This window comes from Camponotus vicinus, unplaced genomic scaffold, assembly GCF_025532165.1.
Source record: "Camponotus vicinus isolate PSW18456_S1 unplaced genomic scaffold, iyCamVici1.0 SCAF_11, whole genome shotgun sequence".
Lineage (NCBI taxonomy): Eukaryota > Metazoa > Arthropoda > Insecta > Hymenoptera > Formicidae > Camponotus > Camponotus vicinus.
This window is the reverse complement of record NW_028141947.1, coordinates 13,397,460-13,417,391: the sequence shown is the minus strand read 5'-3', so window position 1 is coordinate 13,417,391 and position 19,932 is coordinate 13,397,460. Positions and strand designations below refer to the sequence as shown.

At 38.5% G+C, this 19,932-nt stretch overlaps 1 protein-coding gene and 1 long non-coding RNA gene across 4 annotated transcripts in view; one reads left to right on the top strand and one right to left on the bottom strand.

The window, feature by feature from the left end:
• Positions 1-19,932, bottom strand: part of LOC145961997 (uncharacterized) — a 125,537-nt gene that overhangs the window by 44,571 nt on the left and 61,034 nt on the right. The gene's annotated exons all lie outside the window — the stretch shown is intronic.
• The window catches only part of LOC145961996 (aristaless-related homeobox protein), a 118,561-nt gene that overhangs the window by 43,285 nt on the left and 55,344 nt on the right, over positions 1-19,932 (top strand). The window lies entirely within an intron of this gene.

The following is a 19,932-nucleotide window of genomic DNA, read 5'->3' as shown; positions in this document are numbered from 1 at the left end:
TATAAAGATATATACTTTACATAAAAAATGAGAGATATTTAAAATTTATAATATACAACAAGAATAGATTCAATTTCTTCGAGCAGGTATATGCAAGCTCCAAACTTCCGGTCGTTTCCTTGGAGTTTCCTTAGAAACTAGAAAAGAAACGGTCTGAAGGAAACAAACGGTTATTATTTTTGATTGTGAGATCTTTATTACGACGATCGAGTCCCCTCGTAAGCAATTTCGAGCATAATTTTCTTCTGCGTTTTTCTCTGTAATTGCAACAATATTTGGGAACCCATGGTTATTTCTCATATTGTGCCATAAATACATAAATTTTTCAGTTGTTAAATAGGCGTACTGCAAGAAGAAAGTGAGCAAAAACAAATCGGTGGAAATATATTTTGATGCGAAAATGTAGATTATTAAATTTATAAATGTAGATTATTAAATTCTCGACATCAAGAATTGATATACAAAATAAATTCTTAGGAATTCTTTTACTTTTGCAGAATTGTATTAAATTTGAAAAACTAAGATTTCTTGCAAATTCTATTATTATATATACTACTTTAATAATCTGCCTGCTAATGAAATCTACGTAATATATAATGTATCTATGTCTGATATATATGATACATATTTTATTAAATAAGCTAAATTATATAAACTTTATTATATGATTTCATCGTATCATTCATTATTATTGAGACTTTATGAAAAACCTTACAATTATCATTATAGTAGCCATTATAATAATTGTATACGATAATAGGAAGCTCTCTTGAAACAGGAAATTCTATCTTATTATTTTCCGCATAGCTATTATAAATTTGATAAAGTCGAACGACAGATCATTTATGCGGGCACTCGTTCAATTTGTCAGGGGCAAAAGAACCGCAAAGCGGATTCGGCGTTGCTTCCTGTCGCCTTTGCCGAGACCGCAACCGCTTCCCAACACTAATAAGGACCGCGAATCTCGGTTTCTTCGGAATTCCCGCTCTGGTTTCCGCGCCTTTGCGCCGATCCTATTATTAAGGCACATCAAGGAAGGTGGAGAATTCGCGTGGGTGGCCTATGCACGAGAAATCACCGCCGTATACGACAAAAAAATTGATAAAGATACAAGCAAACAAATGACCTTCTTGGAAGAATAAGACACTTCCGGATCATTAAATACAAATTGCTTTCATTATTTCCTCGAACTGGAAAATTATATCGTGAAGAAATTTGCCTGATATATGATCTGATATAGTATATAGTAAACATATACATATATGTAAGCATTTTAATAGTAACACCTGTTTTAATGATCGTAATTAATGATAAGTGACTGAGAAGAAGAGGATACAGTTCAGTAAGGACGTATTTGGATAACTTTAATCTCTTTCGTTCCCTCGCAATTAGCTACTTTTTATAATTACAGTTTAATATGAGAAAATATTAATTTTAAAAAATAATAGAAAGAAAAGACAGTTGATTAAAATGATGTAATTACATTTTCTTCCTGCTGACGCCTCAAAATTGATCCACAAATAGCTATAGAATTTATGTGTTTAAAAGATTAAAAAAATCAATTTTTCTTTCTCTCACATAAAAATTTTTGTTACATTAATATAAAATTACGATTGATAATTATTAGCTTAATGCTCCCAGCACCGATATATTTGCAAAGTCAACTATTTATCCAGATCGCCATATGCATCGCCATTTGTTATTAATTCGTTGTGTAAATAATACTATAGAGAACTATGTGAAACATGCAAAAATGCCAATTAACTGTTCTTATCTGACAAAGTCATTGATCGACTACGCGTGCCAGCCAGTCACGTGTTACGAGTTACGTTGATTCGTGGAACTGAATGTTGGAATTAATTCAGTTTGCAAGTCAATAGTCGCACGGTAGAGTGAGGGAGGAGGAAGAGAGAGAAAGGAAGAACTTGATACGAGCGATCGGGCAATCAGAACAGACTGCGAACGAAGAGAATCGAGAGAAGATTATGTTCGGGACCGTAATTCACTCATTTACGAGGCAAGAAGTCAAAATAGAAAATACGGTTTAGATGATATCGCGCGTGTCTAACATTTAAATTGACTCTCTTGTCGAGAGATAACAATTAAATTGAAACTCTCATCGAGAGATGATAACGATTCTAACAATAAGTCACATTTTTGCATTTATGAAAATGAAATTTTCAAGAAAATTTTAGATTTATAAAGAGGATATTAAAGCTTATTGAATATAACAAGCATTGCATAAGATTTCTAGATCCTGTAAGCTTGAATAATATAAATAAAATTTAAATTAAACATCTATAAAAATAAATTCAATTTGGAATTAATTGAAGCATTATTTTTAAATTTTGATTCTTATGTGATTTCTTTTCTTGCGATTTAATTATTATCGATATTGATGTATTATTTGATTTAAAAAAAAAGAATCATTATATTCATTATATTTTTTTCTATTTTATATGTATATTGCGCTATATATTTTCGCTGCATACATAGTTTTATAAAATTATTAATTTAACGATTTTAATATCCAAATATTAATGAATCTGATCATATTGACTAGGAAAACCATCTGTCTTTTTTTAAACTCTATTATCTTCAAATTATTAACTATTTATTAACAACATATCGCACACGCATTCGTGCATAAATAATAAAATCTCTATTTATAAAATAAATTTAGTATCACCGAAGATATATAAATCAACATCGTTCCGTCCAACTATTCACTCATTTTCCATTTAGTACATTATCTACGTATACCGGTATCGTTTTCAGTTATATCGAGAAGATACCGGTTGCGAATCTATCATGGACGCTTCGATCCTTATTACCTCCGGCATCAGAGCTACGCCCATTCCTGGACTCGGTAACGTTATCGAGTCGGGGGATCGGTGTCGACGGATCTGATGATCATCGTCGATCGAGCGGAATCACATCTCGCGCCTCTAGAAACGTTTTGACCACAAGCGGACTATTCTATCGGTTTGCTGAACGCCACGTCGTGACTTTTGATCGTCCATACCACCATGTATCATACACGCGTATTTATGTGTGTATATCTGTATACGCGTCTATTACAGGGCCGGGTTAGCTTCAATCTTGGCTAATATTATTCTACGGATCTCTGTTTTTGTTTGCTTATATATGTACTATGGCCTATACTTTCAACTTTTTATTCACAAGTAAAATGCATAATGATATTTCCTTACAATATATAAACGATTCGTACTTTTTCTCTGCCATTTCAAGTTGATATGCTGCCGTGTTCATTAGGTTTCCTTAATATTCAAATGATTATTATACAAATCATTTCTCCTTTTCTCAATTTTGATAAAATAAAATTAATGTACAATTTACATTTCAATAACTGTTTTTGTACTCCTCGAAAAATATGTTTTACATTAATGCAGTTTGGCAAGAGTTAGCTTAAATGACGGATTGATCAGGTCGACTTCAGTTTGGTCTACAGCCGACCCTGGGGTGCAGCGTGCGTGCAGGTGTGCGGGCCAGGGCCCGATGAAAGTCTGTATGGGTGAGCGCGAGTGTCGGACGTCGTGTTTCGTGTTGCTGCGAATCGCGCCATCGCCGAGTATAATAATATGCGCTTGCGGTTTCGCCCGATCTCGATCCGCGCGATGCGCGGGCACCGGCGCATGATCTTGTTGGTTTAGGGGTATTATCGATAATTTGACAATCGACCGCCGGGCGCAACGCCACTCTCGCCACCATTAACGATCGTGCATTGCCATTACGGGCAGCACTCGTTCGCGATTGGAGTTGCACTCGCGCCTCCAGCCAGACTCGTGAAATTTCAGCGCAGATCGTGCACGTCGCATAAAAGAAGCACTATCGGACTCTCGTAAAGTCCCCTCCAACCTATGTTTAAGAAGCATAAAATGTGTTCGTGTTACGTAAAATCGCGCCGCATTGCTAGGATACTGCTGTCGAGAAGACGATGTTGCTATCTACACTTTTCATTTTTCTATAGAAAAGATACGGAATATTATAATTTAGCGAGATCTAAGAATATCGAAAGAAAAATGATGAAATTTTTAGATAGCAAAATATTTATAATATCATACTCATTATCGTGATCTCTACGAGTCACGTGCAACCGACAATCTATAAAAAGAATTATAAGTCGCGATGCGTTGATGGCTCGTTCTTGTCCCTCACGATCGCGCGAGTACTTTTGTCGCGTGCGTACTCCTTTTCCTCGCGTTTTCGTCGCGTCGCAATCATCAATTTTGTTGCAGTGCAAATGAAAATCGATAAAAACGGGAAGATCGGCAGGAAGCAGCTGCGCGGCCGGTCGGGTTGTCGGACTTCTTCCTGTTCAAACAAACAGGGAACGAGCGTGGCCAGTTTCTTTGGGAAACCGCAGACTACTTCCCTCGACTCGTTAACAAGATCCTCGGTGCTCGATCATGCAAGCACTCGCGCCAATTCCCCGACTTGGACTTCTTCGCCGAAACTCGACCGCAGGTTTCGCGCCGCGAGACCGCGAAGAAAAACGAATCTGGCGCAGCGGTTCGCAAAAACGAACGGAACAAACGCTTAAGAACACACAGCGGGACGCGAAAAATAAATCAAAACACCCGGGATCACATTTGCTTTGCGTTAAGGGAAGAATCATTCTCGCGTATCGCTTGTCGCGCAAAAAATTAACAACCCGTTTGCGTTCAAGTAACATGTGGCGACCGCGATATTTAACCCATTATTCGCCATACATGTTTTTGCGGCTGTGATTTTTCTCGTTTTTATCGATTCTGTGAGTTTGCGGTTCGTAAAAATTATGCGTTCTGCGATGGAAAATTAAAGAAAGATTGTTTGCAAAAAATAATGGTAGATAATTAACAAAAACGATGCAAACTTGCTCTTCCAATTATTTCATACGTTTTAAATTAATCAAGTTGATTTATTATATGTATACATATTATTTTTATTATATATATTTATTTCTTAATATACAAAAATTTGAAGGAAATTTGCTCCTATACGTATATTAATCAATTTTTTTAATTTAATTTTTCATTCCTTATATTTATGTCGAAAGCACAATTGCAATTCATAAACTCGTATTCGTTATTCGACGATAAAATTTTATTGCGATCTTTCATCCTCTTATAGCGGTACACGTTTCTGATGCAATTAGTAGACACTAAGTATGATCTGCAAGCATATGATCTTTTGTTTTTTCATGCGAGACCATTACCTATCGACCGGAAGACCTAGGTTAAAACCTTCCTTTCAATCTAAGCGATGCAACCAGCAAGAAAGAAATCCAGGATATGCACTTAGGCGTGGCCTGAAACGCCGCTCGTCTAATTTACGGTAACGTTAAATCATTGAATGAAAGAATATTTGAAATGAAAGAAAATGTAACTTTAAAGTGAATAGATAAGCGCCTATAAGTAACGCGTATAGTGGTTAACAATAATAATATTTACAATTATTGACACGTTAAGACATAGAACTTAAAAGTTAGCATTTTAGATATTAAGCAATGATTATTAAGACAATTATAAGTAAATAATGTTTATGCTATTCCGATATATTTACTATATTTTATTATGTAATTGAATGAATCAAATAATTATAGTAACTTGTGTTAAAAATTATCCTATTTCAATATTCTCATTTTTAATTTATTAATTCAATCATTTTTAAATTATTAATTTTTCGAATATTTCCAACATAATACGTAATCGTATATTTCCATAATACTATCGAAATTGTAATATATATCTTTTTACGTAAAATATATTTTTATCATTAAAATATTTATATAAGAAAAAGATTTTAAATTCATATCCACTTTGTCCGTGAATTTATAAAGAATAATTTGAATGAATTTTCAAAGTGCCATCGACCTGGATTAACATTTTGTTTTTCTCATTATCTCCCCTTTTTTCTCTCTTTATCTCTATTTTATTCTCTTCTTTAGTAAAGGCGCACCGTGGAAAATATAGTAAGAATCCGGAAATCATCTCATTGTCTCATCGACTATCGAAACACTGGCCGCGAAGATTAACCAATCAAACGGATGTTGCCACCGCACAATAGCCGGCTTAATGAGTGTTAGCCGGGTCGCTTATCGATCGTTGGAGCCGATCGATGATCCCCTTTCTTCCGCCACTTTCCACGTCATTCCCGGGGCTCCTTCTTTTGCCGCCCGGCTCCTCTTCTCCCTTTTTCATCGCCTCCGCGGCACAATGCCTTCGCCTGGTAGCGAATACCCGCCCGATATCTATATCTTCGCCGGCCAGTCAAGCCCCTGTGAGAATCACACAGTGGCTAAGGGAAAAAAGGGATCGGGGATCGATGATTGAGAAAAGAGAATAATGTTCCCGATGGCGCGTAACGAGTCCGGGGAATGATTCTCGCGACATAAAAGACGCCCATGAGAGCGAGTACAGAGCGAACCGAGATGTAATGAAGTACAAACATAGAACCGATATGTATAAGAAGTAAAAGGTAACACTATATCAAGATGTAATGAGACAATAAGCGGAGGAAGGAGGATCACAGAGATAATGTCGAAGCTATATCAATCTTCCTTCTTTAATGAACCGAACATTTTACACGTGCAACTTTGACGCATATAATCTATTATAATGAAAGATGTAGAATTTTAAGACTTCTAAGCAATATATATTTTTAATCGATCTATATCAATCTGTCTCTCTCTTCAAGCCATGATTTAATTTATTATTCATTTATCATGGTTTCTTCCTGATTAGAAATTATATTAAAAATTAGAATTTTCTACCAGATATAGATATAAATAATTACATATAAAATTGTAATTTTCTACCAAGTAAAAAATTACATGCATCTAGTTTTAACCTCATTAACCGAACCTAAACGATCCTCAGAGTCGATAAAATCCTCTATTGCTCTTCCAATCTTCTATTTCGCTAAATTATGATCTTACCCGGCCGTATTATAAGTTGAAAGGGGGCGAGGTTCGCATGAGTCAGGAACTGAGAGCGGCGCGCAAAAAGCCTCATTTAATTAAGTACTCGTAAAGGTCAGTGGGTGTCGGCGAGCGCATACTATATACGCGGCCGGAGGTCTGCGAATTAATTCCGGACGCTTTTGCATCTCGAGAATGTTGCGGATGGTTCTCAATCGACGACGTTACTGGGAATCAACGCGACTACCCTTCTCCCGCCTCCCCCCCTCAATCGAGCCCGCGATCCTTTGATCTCATCCGATGATTCGGCGTAATGGGGGTAGCGCCGTAGGGGGCGTGGTCACGGCTAATGACATCATCGTGACGCAATCGTTTCCCTCCGCGATTGTTGCGTATCGAAAGAAGAAAGAAAACGACGGCGACGGCGGCAGCGGCGACAAGAACAACACCGTGATAAACGAGATCACAATGAACGGACGACGCGTCCGTGACCGTCGCAGACTCGCGGATCGCAATCTCTCGATCGAATCCCCGCCAACGGGATTGACATCCGTGAGACTCCGGAGATCAGAGCGCCCGATCGGATTAATGCAGAACAGTACGGGTCAAACGAGCTCTTTCGCCACTGCCATGATTTAATCTATGAAATAGTCATGCCTTTCTCCTTAAGATAAAGAGCTAAGATGAGGAGTACAGTAGTGTTTGAGTAGTAAAGTTACGCGACCAAGTTTAGATCCGGAAAAATAGCTCGATTCACAATTATAATTTAAGATTTGACACCCTGCAATCTCATCTGATAACGTTAACCGCATTTATCTCTTTAACGACACGCATTTGTGTCTCATCACGATCGTTTACCACGTGCAATTTAATGAATGTGCAGTATTCTTGATGCAGATATTAGTTAATTTTATATCATATATTAAAGGATGCTGACGTAATTTCCTGTAACGTAATTTCCTTTCGCCGGAGATATTCTCGATGTAAATGTTGCGATGTAAAAATCACCAAATAACAATAACGAATTCTTTATTTGAAACGTTTTTGTGAATTTCCGAACGCATTTATCGCACTATAATATAATGTGCATTAATTAAAATAATTTAAAGAGTTTCTCATTAAACTGCTTATCTATAATACTTGCTTATCAAATAAACGAATTTAAAAACTCTTTAAATTTTATAAACGCGATATTTTATGCATGTCTACGTTCAATATGTAAATGTAAAAAAGAAAAACAAGCCAATAAAAAATATCTACACGAATAATTGGCTTCTACGACAATTAATAATTAATATAAAATTGCAGGCAACGCGTGTTGGACGAAATGTCAAATCGTCTCCACCGATTTAACATAATATTAATTTTTAAAAGTACACACAGGCCCGATATCTACTCTCCCCGTTAAGTATAATAATTACCTGATGAAAACTAAGAATTAAGGAGCGCCCCGCGCGAGATGAAGAAATTAAATTCAGAGCGGTACGCAGAGAAAGTGGCGCTTATAATGCGCTCGAATGAAAAGCGATCGGTGGAAATTATATACAGCTCCCCGGCATGCGTCATCCGCCGCCGCCGTAATTTACATGTTTACTGGGCCCGCGCGGCACCGATAATTTATTATTTACAATGAGCGATTAAGAGATAGCCGAGATAGAGTATGGTAGCCTCTCTCTCCCCGGTTAGAGAATCGCGCGGGAGGGATCGAGAGTAGCGCGGGGAGATAATTATTTGTAGCCACGGTTTAAGCGTATGTAATTTCGAGAGTCGGTAGCGGCAATCGATCATCGAGATCAGATACAGACGGGGCCTTTCGGAGGATAAACGGCGGGGCCCTCTAAGCGGGCGCGGCAGGGCCGAGGGAGGGAGGGGGGGACGAGGGCCCGAAGATAAGCTCGCGGCATGGGGTAGTCGTAATTATCGAGACACGGACGGTCGATGATCCTCTCGGAGCTACTTATTTCGCCACATCATCGATATCTCGTGTGCCCGTACGCCTCTAATCGCGCCGATCATCGGTCGTGCGCGCTTAACGTTATACGGCCGCGTAACGACGAGCCTGTTAACACCGGAACGCCCGGAGAGAGGAACGATTTGTACATTTACAATTTCAGCTAACTACAATTATCGGCAATTTAATACCGCGGCTACCAAGCGGGGAATTACGAGATTATCCCGCGCTCGTCTTCTCATCCGCGATGAATAATCTCTCGTTGTCACGTCTACGAGATACATACGTGAGAATAATACATTATTTACAATAGATCGATATACAATAAATATTATTCTCTTGGAGTAATATTCTTGATAGTAAAATTAAAAATTTTTCCCTGTAATTTCAACGTGCGATTACAGCTAAAGATTAATTTGCAACGAGACGATTCCATAAAAAAAGGGATTGCACGCAGTGCAAAAATGAACGAATAAAGAAGTAAACATCGAAAGTAAAATTCGACTCGGGCATTCTCGCTGGGATGGAGAACGAGCGAAAATTATTCCTAAATCTCCGAGATGGCTCCGGCAAAAAGCGCGAAAGAAATCGCTACGCCCTGGAGGACTACGGCGGCGTGTACACTGCCACGGCACGAGAACGAATTCCCGCTAACTGGATTTTCTGCGATAAATCAGCTTAACCGTCCGCCGGTCCAAGGCGTGGCTAATGAAGCATCCGCGAGCGAGCAGGACGTGCTGATGATCGGCAGTTTCGACGACGATGGGGTTTGAGTTTCTCACCGACTCCTTCCTTCGGTTCGCCGACGTTCGCGTCGGATCCGCGCGAATGCGAGCTCATTTATAACTCTCCGCGCCCCTTCTTAACTCTGTATATAAAAATAAATCACGGTACGCCCGCGTCCGTATCGTTTATCAATCGGGATCCCGTGCTCGTTACCGCTCAAGAATTTCAGCAACTTGGCCCAACCGTATTGTTTACCGATTTAATGCACATTTTCGATCTATCTGATTCTGACATCTTGCCGAGAACAAGGGATACGCGTTCTATCGAAGAAGAGAGATCTTCTCTTCCGGAGAATCATCGAATGATGTTGTAATGGATGGTCTGATGCAAGCGCGCGATGAATATTGTATAATCTTTACGTCAAGTTATTTATCGGCGCGGTACGCATATCGATTACGCACGCCGGTCGGGAGAAAGTGTAACGTTTACAAATCATTAAAACTATTTAATGAAGTGTCCATCACACAGAAATAAATAAATTGCCTAGCTTCTCATTCGAATCACATATGACGTGTTCGTGAGCGCATATGTCTAGATTTCTAGACTTTTTTCATTTTTATTACGGTTCCATCATTATATGTCTATAAGATGTATCACATAAATTTATGAACTGTTTATGCCATTTTTGTCTCTCTCGCTCTCTTTAATTTTTAATATATATTTTGTTATACATATCATAATGAGAGTTCATTAAAATTTTTTAATTTTTTTCTAAATAAAACATATATATATATAAAAATTACTTGTATAAAAAAACTACATAATGTAAATTAAAGAATTTTTGATACATTTAAATAATTTTTATATATCGTAATTTCATTTCCATTAGTTTAAATAAATCTTGTTTTAGCAAAAATTTAATTGAAACTTGATATTGTAAAAATCAAAATAAAATATTCGATAAAACACGATTAGCGAACTCTCATAAAGTAATTAGATGCAGACTTATGTATGTACATACTTGGTCTCTCTACAGTATAAAACAAATGAGTAATTATCGATTCACAGGTCCGTCCTCTCCCCTGTATCATTTTATATCCATCGTTCACCATTCTTGTTCCACCTCCACCGACTATAAACATTCTTATCGTCGTGTCTAACATGGTTACCAGCGCGATTGTTATCGCTCATAAAATCGCGAAAGCCACCTCGCTCCGCCGAAGCACCCAGTTGCCATTTTAAGCAGCGACGTTTCCACCCCCTCCCCCTCCCCGTCTCGCATCCCCCTCTCGTGCAACCGCGCGCTGATACTCGTGAAATCGCATCTTTCTGCTTCACCATCTGGGTTTCTATCTCCCCTTTCCGCCTCCCCCATTCCTGCCCTCTCCCATTTTCTCTCTCTCTCTCTCTCTATCTCTCTTTTTCGCACATCGAGCCTCTTCTCCTTCGTCGCTCGAGAGATGAACGGGGAGAAGTGCGAGACCGTTCTGGATTGGCAGGTTCTCCGGACACCTTCATTGGCGGGCATTCAACGCACGAGGCGGATCGAGCGACGAGGGCGGGCGGTTCAAAGGCCCCGGCTTCGTCGGGGAGAAGCCGGACGAGAGTCGTTTCCACCGGGTCGGTGAACAGCCGCGCGCACCATTCGAAAGTTCTCGCTCGACGAAGAAGAGGGGGACTCGTTCTCTCTCGAGGCTCTTCCGTCTCGGTCGCTGGAAACGACCCCGCACACCGGTTCGCGCAGCCGCGGCGTACGCCTCTCGCTCGTTCCGACCTAAGAAGCTACGGCGCGACGCGACGCGACCGACCGCGATTTTTCTTCTTATTTTTCCCCCCGACGTATCATCGCTCCCTCCCTCCCTCTCTCTCTCTCTTCTTCCCTTCTTTCGGTACACTTACGGGGTTTATGCGCCCGCGCGACTTCTTATCCGGGAGGCGGACAAGGGGGACCGATCCCCCACGACGCGGGTGATTCCCCCTGGTAAACGGACGTGTGGAGCAGATAAGGTGCGAGAGGTGCCAGGAGAGATCCTGCGAAAGCTAGTTCCGGAAGAGAACAGAGGGACAACGCTCTCGAAATAATCCTGTCGACGCATCAAGGTTAGTTGCATGGCTTTAGGTGCGCACGAGCTAAAACAAGAATGATTTTACGTGAATGTCAGATAAATAAAGTGTTATTTTTTTATCGATATTTCAAATCTAAATTAAATTTAACCTCTATATATTCGAAAATTTCTAAAAATGTTTCTGACAAATAAGAAGTTATTGCTTAAACTTGTTTTTTCTCTTGTTTTGTCTTCAAACATAACAATATAGAACCATGGCTCTCTCATTACTTTCCTCTTTTTCCAAACTAAACATTTGACGAAATCCACCGGTCAGTATGATTAGAATAGATTTATCGTCAGGCGATTATCAATGTTAACAACCTTGAAAGGGCTAAATGGCTTTGATGATGCGTAAGCGATTTGCGTGCGTGACGCGTCAGCGTTGATGAACGACCCGATCGCAGATACAACCCCATTACGTCTTTATATAGGCAAAGGTCCGGCAGAGTAGAAGGAGCCGCGACGTAACGCGTTGACGTTACATTACACAGTTATACGAAGAAACGAGCGTCCCAAGTTTTCATCGATAAAAACTCGATTAATCACGTCGCGTTCCCGGCGACAAGCGAGTCTCCTCGCTCGCGAATAAGAAACAAAGAGAGCCGAGGGGGCCACTTTGTTGCTAATCGAAGCAACAACGAGCGACGCCGCTATATCTGACATTCACGTCTCGCTGATTTACGATCCGACCTCGCGATTATTCGGGCATTTCTTGCCCGCAATAAACGTCCGTCACGTCGCGGCGGCGGCAGCGAGTTTAATTTGACTGCGTTTATAACAAGGTATCGCGCGTAATGGAGCACTAGCCCGCCGACAGGCTCCATTACAATCAGGACTTTCCTTCCGGGCCCGAGGGCAGGCTCATCGCCTTAATTGGATTTTATTTGTTTAACCCTGGACCGGCCCTCTCGCTCGCGAACGTCCTCGTCGTCGACGATGCCGTCCGTCGGATTGAACGGCTGCGACTTACCGTTCTAGCCCTCGGGAAATCCCTCTCCCTTTCCCGATCTCGCTCTTTCTCGTCTCTCGTTTGCATATAAATAATCATAATGACCCGTAGAATGTTGGAGCGATAGAGCGATTGACCGAAGCGCGTTTCGAGTCGATCCGAGAGTGATTAAGTAGAATTAAATTCCATTTTCATGAAGATGTATGTGATTATAGAAATACATTTGATATATGTGGGATGATTTAGAGTCATCGCTTCCTCTTATAGCTTATGAAAACAACACGAATATGTGACTGATGATGATAAATGATTATGACCTCCTACATAGGCTATAAAAAAATATCGGTATATTAATATTAATGTCATACGTCATTGATTCTGATTTAATTATTGAGTCGGAAGAAAAAAAAATTGCTAAATTAATAAATCGCGTTATTTTATATCGGTCGCATCTGCAATTCTATTTCCCTCGAAATCGATTTTGTTGGCGGTAAATTCTCCACGAGATGCGTCTCAGGGCGGTCTTCGACATACAACGTTTCATTATTATTTCGTTTCATTATTAGGGAGCAATTAGGGAATTGTACCGAACGCGTTCGCCGTAGCTTAATTAATTTCGCGGGAGAAATGAAAAACAATCTGCGATTATGCTACACATCGCACGTACGTGATGTTTAATCACGTACGGATAATTAAACAATTATTCGTAACCTCAGATGGTAATCGGCGCAACTTAATTACGCATGAGCAGCAGGTTATATCGCGCTTGCTTATGTTATACGAGATCATGCCATGCGAATATAAGATTTAATCGAGAGGAAATAATCACAAAATTACCTTTTGCAACAGTGAATTTAAGACTGGTATTCAATACGATATAATTGCCCCTATACAAGTAATTTTTTGAATCTCGCCTGCAATATTCACTTTTTAGCTTGCTTTATGATTTAGCTACAATATATTAGTTATTCGCCGAATAACTAAGTATAATAAGTAGATTAAACAAATTTTCTTACTTTTATCATAGCTACATATTTACTTGTTTATCATTTTTAAGGCATTTTTGTAGGCCGACTCGAATTAATAAAAAATATTATAAATAAAAGCTGCAAATTAAAAATGTTTTTCTAAATTTATCAACACTTTTATTTGCAATTCGAGAAAGTATATATTATTTTTTGATGCAGCGTTTCATCGAAAAAATCCTAACAAACACGCACATGTGGATCGCTTAATTACTCACGAAGAATCGCAACAAAGCTGCCGACGGCAGCCAATTTACGAGCTAACTCATCTCTTACCGTCAGCAACAGAGTAGAAAATTGCGTATCCATATAAGCAACGACATAAATAACGATATAATCATATGTAGCTAGAAATATTATTTCTATTTTTATCGATTCTATAATAAAAGCCAAGACAAATACACGAGCTCTGTATAAGCGATTAAGAATGAAGAATAATATTAATAAAACAAATATTAATAAAACAAAATATTTAAAAAAATATTAATAAAAAAATAAATAAAAAAGAATAAATAAAAAAATTACACAACCAGTGGAACTTTAGATTTCGCTAATAAATTTTCCAACTCGTTTCTCAGAGTTGTCTCATCATCACGGCTTATCGTTCCTACAAGCCCTTCGTTTTATCGTTCCACCAACACGGAAAAGAAAGTTGCGTATTTGGTCGCGATGGTGAAGTAATTCGCGTCGCGGTTAACTGCGTTCGCCTTGATGATTCCCGTCGCGCTGCGAATCACCGGCTAACGACAGCAAGCAAGCGCGATAATTGCGTCCACGTACGTGTTTTCCCGTACGAGAAATAGAATCGACGGTGACGCGGAGACGCACGGTAGTCGCGCGGACGACAATCTTAATTGCGACTCAATAAGCGCTAATGATAAGCGAGCGCCAATTACACGGAGGACGGATGTCCGTGCCGGACGATAAAGCGAACACGAGAACGCTCTCTTTCTCGTCGTAAGAAAAAATCCGATTCGCGATCACGACCGATGTTCGCGACACGCGAATCCGTGTGACTTCGAATGAATGCCAGCGAGTATCCAGAAGAATTCTTTCATCTCCTGGAACGTATCATTTGTTGTTGAGATATTTAATTAAATTTACTCCTTTAACGTAAAAGGAATTTTTGAAATTTTCCATAATTTTCCACAATTTTCCACCCTCATATTATCAAAAAAATATATGAAGCAATGGACCAGAATTTTAAATTAAAACCTTCAAGTTCCGGCAAAATCATGTGAACAAGTTTCATGGGTTTCTACGCTGAATGATGAAGTATCTTTGGACGCCCACGTTCTCGAATTCTGTCTTTTCTCTCCAAAAGTTGAGAGGCCACTCTCGGCACAACGCGTGAAATTTCGTCGAGTTGCTTAGAGCGCTTTCGCGCGGGAATTAACATTGCAAATAAGAGGGCCGATAAAGTCGGAGCGGCGGAGAGAAGTGGTCTGCCGAGCGTCGGGAGAGGACCGGGAGGAATAATTGGGCTGCGGCTTTTTTCGCGGGATCAGCTCCTCGCCCTACGGTGAGATTATGAGTAATGCGTTCTCCACCACGTCCTCCGCACCGGAGAGAGAGAGAGAGAGAGAGAGAGAGAGAGTCCGTCTCTTCTTTCTTCTCTTTTCGCGCGATCCACCTCGCCTCGTCCTTCCCGCACGCTGATAGAGACCAGCTCTCTCTCGATCGTCCCATTAGCGTAATGGCTCTCGCGGTATAGTCTTCGCATTTAATCCATCGGATTCTCGTCCATCTCTCGCTACGGAGCGAGATGTTCGCCAAGATCGTCGTTCTTCTCGAAAATTTCCCCTGGCTTACTCTTATTCGTACGAATCGCCAGCAAAGCACTTGTTACTTTGTTATTTCCTATATTCATATATTTTTACTTTTTCTACGCTGCTTTATATATTTCTCTTGTAGTTTAATCGGATAAGAGATATTCAATTCAATTCACGCATGCTGTCCAAGAGCCGATTGCGTAATTGCCAATGAATTATTTTCCTGGATTATTATGTTGAATCTTATTAGATAAAAAAATCTCCAGTTTGTGCGAAAAAATTATAATATGACCGCACTTTTTCTTCAAACATGCAAATAAAATTTGAAAATTTTCATCTTCCTATTTAGAGGGGGATTTATATAATTAATTTCACGAGAATCTCAACACATCCATTTGTATATTTTTATCAATGCGACGAGATGAGTTTCGCTACTCGAAACACAATCGGAACATTGCATAGCAATTTCGAGCAAATCTCATCTAAATTGATTTTTAATTGACATAATTAATGCGCCGGACACGGCATTGTTGACATAACAAGGACATTACAATTGTTATATAATTGTTGCGTAATACATATGACGCAATCTTGTCGCATCATGCTTCTAATATTAATCTTCTTATTCCATCGGGACACAGTTATGCGAGAGCGTTAAAATAAAAGTCTCTGTTAAATAATACATAATAATGAAAATAAAAATGTGTTCAAATATCATTTATCACTAATAAATTAACAGATAATAAAAACTGATAATATGAACAAGGAAATCGATAAAAAAGTTTGCTCAATTAAATGATATTTAATATTTTATACACATTTTTAATTTTTGTTCTAGTAAAATAATGTGCTAAAATTTTCAATCACGATAAATAAAGCAGCATTTCTCACATAAAGTATAGTATTTATTCGAATATCTTAAATCGATCTTTAAAACCATCTATTATTATAATAATCAAATCGAACATGAAGCGTTACGTTTGAAGGAAAAAACATTCCTTAGTTACTTTGTTATATCCATGAATAAGGAAATTAAATATTTCTGCAGCTACGATATTATAAAAGAAAAAAGAAAAAAGTACAATTATATTTAAGATAATAATTATATATTCTTTTTCATGAAAATATAATTTGTACACACAAGAAATCATTTGCTTTATCTCATTCGGAAGACTAGAAAGTTGGCGCGAAAATTTGCGCAACTTCTACGAGTGACTGTACCTTGGCCGTAGTGCTTGGTATAAGTTCTGATAGGGAGGGCAGGTTTTAATAAGAGAAGGATTGAGAGCTCGCCTGTACCTGCACTACCACGAACCGGTGGTAGACTCTTTTCCTCTCGCGAGACGCCAAGATAGCAACAATAAATAACTTGTCCCTGCGCCAGCTAAAAGCATCCTACTAATCCTCCTGGTGACCGCCACCACATCGTCTTTAAACCGACGATAGTGCACTCTCGATGCCCTTTGAACGTTAGTCATAGGCGCCACAAACAGACAGACGCACTTGCAACTCTATGGACTCTCAAGAAAAATTCGGCCGATTTTATCGCGCGATTATTATTAATTTTTTATATTTATTAATTTAAGAAAGATATAAATATACAATATTATTTTTAATATTAAATTTGCTACAAAATGTGATTTAATTTAATTGCAAAAAGCAGTTTTCTCGTTTATATACATTAATTTTCGTTTATACATATATCATTAATTTTAATGTCATTAAATTATTAAAAATATTATTATCAAATTGACGTATTTTCACATTCAATCTGTGATAAAATAGTTTCGACAAAATGTCTATTGATCTCGATTTTGATATTTCTGTCTTCGCGGAAACACTCGTGATCGTAACCTTGATCGAATATGTTACGCTCGGTTAATTTTATTAATTCGCGTCCTTCGCGATTTTATCCATCGCAGGTTGATTTTGTAACAGATTTTAGCAAAGTAATTCCACAGATAAAATGCGAAATCTTCTACGAGATTTCACTGTTTCGATATCAAGAGAAAGCTTTCTCTTTAATGTATCAGAGCTTATGTTGCTTCGATATCCTTTGAATATGGAAATCAAATCAAATTAATTATCACTAATATTGAGAGAAATGTTTTGTTCTTTAACGATCATTTCCTCTCCTCTAATTTTCTAATGAATACTAGAAATACATTCTATATTTTGGTTTCCTTGAACACACCTTATTTAAATGACCGGTATCGAGTTTTGCGCGTGAGTATCTCATCGACTGCATCAGCCAATTGAGCAGTAATTGTGTATGTAATGGATATTATGAATAATTGTAAAAAATAGCTATGTGCTTCTATAGGGGAACGGAATATCGGCTCGGTTATCAACTCGCGAATGTTTTCCCGGAGCAGAAAAACGCACATCCTCTTAATAAATTTAATACTCGCGTTCGCTACTTTATATCCGCCTGTTATTAAGCGGACGCCTGTGTTAGATATTCCGTCGCCGCGGCATTTCCCATTGCGGTCGCCGCGTATAATTACACGAGGCTGCCGCAGCGCGTATTATCGTCACACGTAATCGCGGGGAATAAGCGGTAATGGCGATTATAAGCGGACCCGCTACTGACGAGGCACATCACGGCTGATTTCTGCACGCGGCCCTCGTCCTGCCACGATTTCTACATCTCGCGGGATGTATTACCGTTTCGTGAGCCGCAAAAGCCGCAGGTACATACTAATATGCATCGACGAAAGGTGCGCATTATCAGCTGGAGAATCGGGTGGAAATCGCGCCGCGTCCGTCGGGGCGAATATCGAGAAATACCGAGGAAATCGTTATCGATGGTAAAAAAAGCGGGGTGGAGAAAGGAGGATTTTTACTTCTTTTCGCGTGATTCTCTCTCCGCGCGCATGTGAATTGAAACTTGGATACGATGATATTACTGCGTGCAATAAGTAGTTGCAGATCCGGATAAATAGCTCTCTAACTGTTGAAGATCGCATCTATTTTCGCAGCGAGATTCTCGTGTTTTCATCCGCAGAATATCGCGATCTCTCTAGAATACAATTTTTATCAAAATTGTTAGAGTATGTGTTTTTATTTGCAAGTCGAGACGTAGTTTTATATATTAGACAGAAGAAAAAATGCGCTTTATTAGGATATTAAGTAATAAAAAATAAAAAATTTAAGAATTTTTAATAAATTAATTTTTATAATAAAATTTACACTTTTTTGAAAAAACATTTAATTTTGTATACTTTATAAATAAAATTAGATTTTATTATTGATTAATTTTTTACTATTCTTTAACGCATTTTACTGTGATTTGTTCTCGTACAAAATTAATTGTAAGATGTAAAAGAATCGTGTATCGAAGAGACTTGCAAATGATATATAATGATAATTAAAAATATATAGTCATATTTCGAAATAGCATGAAACAATTACAACATATTTGTACCTGATGTCATGACATCGTTTCTGACAAAATCTCGTATGACGATTCACAACGCATATCGAATCGCGGTAATTAATCGCGAGAGAAATGCAGAGATTGCATACCGCGCGCGTGCATTTGTAGCGCAATCCGGATGCGTTATCTCCAACGTTTTGCTCGCGGTTAATCTACCATTTCCGCGATTTCAAAATCTCGTTCTCTCTCGAGAGCCGCTCAATCGTGTCGCGACTCTCTCACGCCATACGCAATTATTTGTGGCTCTGGAAAAACGGCCGCTGCAAATCTCTTTAATTACCCGCAATGCCGCTCTTTCCAAGATTTAATGACACGAACGATTGGTATTAAAAAAAACGATTTTCTCGCACGTACGAAATATATACTCGCGCAATGTATTGATTTGTCAAGGCAGTGACAACATAATGGATTATGTTATTCATTATTTTCTATTACACCATATAAATAACAAATAGAAACATGAAAATTATAATAAGAAGATAAACTGAATTATATAACAATTGTCAACGCATATTAAATTAGAATTTAAGCATCTTGTTTATTATTTTATCCTCGCAGAAAAGTAATAATATTTATTTTATTAATTTTTTCCAAATATATATAACTATTAAATATTTAATCGCCCACACAATTTTAATTATTAAAGTTCTATTGATTGTCATTTGAAAATAACATTATTATTATTGGGAAAAATCAATACAATTATTGAATCATAAGTCGGATCCAATTCTTACAAGAGAAGAAAGAAGTCGGCACGATCCGCGAGAAAAAAGCGGTACGGGACAAACAGGTTCAAAACAAAAGAATCTGACGAGGACTGTAAAATTTTTGCAGGCCGCCCTGTTATTTACAAGTGATATCTTAGTTTGCCCATCTTAAAAGTCTTTGTTTTCTTCGAATTTCCTTCTCTTTGCTGGCGCGAAGAGGTACACACGTTAACTACCGGCTATCAATAGCTGCTCCCCATTTACTCAACTGCATCACTTCCGGTTACGAACTACCGGTTTACGATTTTACAAGCCCATCATTCACGTTTCGAG